The sequence below is a fragment of the Castor canadensis genome, chromosome 16 (assembly GCF_047511655.1).
Source record: "Castor canadensis chromosome 16, mCasCan1.hap1v2, whole genome shotgun sequence".
Lineage (NCBI taxonomy): Eukaryota > Metazoa > Chordata > Mammalia > Rodentia > Castoridae > Castor > Castor canadensis.
The window spans coordinates 4,627,786-4,630,781 of NC_133401.1; positions in this window are offsets into that span (position 1 = coordinate 4,627,786).

Genomic DNA, 2,996 nt, shown 5'->3' on the forward strand with positions numbered 1-2,996 from the left:
TAGCAGGGCCCCAGAGCCAGCTCAGGGGGCCAAGAGAGGTAGGAAGGGAAGCCCTGAAAACTGTCTGCATGTGATTTGCTTGTTTGTGACCCCTTAAATTTGTATTTGAAAGTAAGTCATCTTAGGAGGTCAGGCCTTGGGGAAGTGTTATGGTTTAGACATAAGATAGCCCCAGCTGGGCGCCAGTGGCTCACGCCTGTAATCCTAGCTACTTAGGAGGCAGAGATCAGGAGGATTGCAGTTCGAAGCCAGCCCAGGCAAATAGTTCGTGAGACCCTGTCTCAAAAAAACCCATCACAAAAAAAGGGCTGATGGAGTGGCTCAAGAGGTAGGCCCTGAGTTGAAGCCCCAGTAACACCCCTCCCTCAAAGAAAAGAGCATGGCCCCAAAGGTTCCAGTGTTGAAGGTGTGGTACCCAGCTATGGAGGGGAATTGGATCATGAAGGCATTGACTTCATCAGTGGATTAATCCATTGATGGATTCAGTATTTGATGACGTTTTTGGGAGGTGGTAGAGATTGGGGTTAGGGTCTGGTTGGAGGAAGTAGGTCACTGGAACTGGGTCTTTGCAGAGTGAATCTTACCCCATCACCTTTTTGTCTCTCTGCTTCCTGTCCAGCATGAGATGGGCAGCTTTGCTCTTCAAGCTCGCCACCATGACGGTCTGCCTCATCACAGGCACAGAAGCCATGGGGCGACATGACCAGGGACTGAAACCGTAAGCCAAAAGACACCTTTCCTCCTCTAAGATGATTTGCTCAGCTATTTTGCCACAGGGACACAAGATGACTAATACAAAAGGGGACTAGTGCCTTCATGAAGAGTCCTGAGAGAGCTCCCTCATCCCTCCATCATGGAGGACACAGCGAGAAGACAGAGAAAACAGGTCTGAGAACTAGAAAGTGGCTCTCGCCAGACCCCAGATAGGCCGGTGCCTCCTTGATCATGGACATCTCCCACCCTGTGGGAAATGTTTTCTGACTTTACAATCCACCCAGCTTATGCTACTTGTGACAGCAGCCTGGATGGCACCAACTCCCGAGGGAATGTTCCAGCCCTCCTGCCCATCTCCCTCCTTCCTTCCTTCCTTTCTCTGTTTTTTTTTTTTTTTCCTTTGAGAGACTGGGGGTTTGAACTCAGGGCTTCACACTTGCAAATCAGGCACTCTACCACTTTAGCCACATCTCCAGACCATTTTGCTCTGGTTATTTTTGGAGATGGGAGTCTTAGGAAACTACTTGCCTAGGCTGGACTTGAACCACAGTCCTCCAGATCTCAGCCTCCCAAATATCTGCGATCCCAGTGATTACAGATTCTTGGTGCCACTAGCACCCAGTAGTAGTTTCTCTCTCTCTCTCTCTCTTTTTTTTTTTTTGTGTGTGTGTGTTTGTTTTTGAGAGCTCTTAGCTCTTAGCTTGTGGAATTACATGCTCGCTCCCCTCCCTGACTGCATCTTCTCTCCCCACCCCCCACTTTGGTTATTTTTGAGATGGGGTCCCACATTTATGCCTAGGCCAGCCTAGACCACAATCTTCTCCTTTCTCCTCTCTGCTTCCTGTTTAGCTGGGATGATAGGTGCGCACCCACATCCAGCTTCTTATTCATTAAGATGGAGACTCAATAACTATTGTCCTGCTATCTGTGAATGGCAATCCTCTGCCTTCCAAGTAGCTGGGATTACAGGCATGATCCACCATGCTCAGCTATCTTTCTCTTTTGAGAGCTTGTTTGGAGGTTCTAGCAGGAGAGCGCAGCTACTCGTATACCCTTAACTGAAGAACGGTCCTCCTCTATCAGGGATGGTCATCCTTTTCGACTGAGTGCGCAGCTTTGGGAGGGACGCACATGAAGCGGTGAAGGTGGAAGGGGACACCTGCCTAGTCAGATCAGCCGAATCAACCCTGGTGATCAGTGGGGTGACAGATGTCATCCCATCTTTCTCTTTTGAAAAGGATGGGATTCTCAAGAATTTCAGCAGGAGCCTTCTTATTTTTTTGGGGGAGGGAAGGCAGTGTTGGGGTTTTAACTCAGGGCCTTTTGCTTGCTAGATAGGTGCTCTACTCTCAGTCCCAACCCAGGACTTTTGTGTCCATACACTCCCTCCCCTGCTGCCCCACCTCTGTCCTGCCCACCAGACACCTCCACTTGCCTGTCTCCCAAGATGCCCATAGACAAACTATGCCCCCCCACCGCTTCTCCCTTACCCCAGAAAATGGCACCCCCATCATTCACTCATATGTTTAACCTCCAAACCAGATACTGGTGCTTGGTTTTCTCTTCCCCTACCCTCCTTATTACGCATATCAGCTAGCCCTGATGACTCTCAGGCCACCCCCCCCAAGTTGTTCCCAGTCTGTTTGCTTCTCTCTCTGCGGCCATCCTAGTCCAAGCCACTGTCCAAGCTACTGTCCACTGCCTGGAAGGCCACAGTGTCTTCTGAAGGGAGTCTCCCACCTTTACTGCCTTTTCCCTGCTAAGATGCCTATGTCACCCACCAGGACTCTTAGAACTAAACCCTTCAAATAAGCCCCTTCTGAAAACCCCCCACCAGCTTTGCACAGCCAGTACAATAAGTCACCTCTCCCACTGAGAAGCCCCACGTTCTGTGGGCTTAGTCCGACTGGCTCCCTTCCCTCTCCTGTCACTGAGCACCGGCCCTGGGTGTTGTTGGGAAGTAACTGCTCTTCAGCCCTCCCCTCCCTGGCTCTCAGAGACTGGACACTGTGGTGGCTGTGTCCCCTCCTCACAGAGGCCTTCTCAGCTACACGCTCTAGAATTGCTTGCCTCTATCTCAGGACTGTCATTTCTTGTGTCACCTGTCACCAATTTTCTCTCAGCGTACTCTTTTGCTTTTTTTTTTTTTATTAAAAAAATTCCAAATAAAGGCTAGGAGTGTAGCTCAGTGGTAGAGTGCTTGCTTAGCATGCACAAAGCCCTGGGTTTAGTCCCCAGCACTCTGCAAAATAAAAAAAATTCAGAGGACACAGGGGCTCACA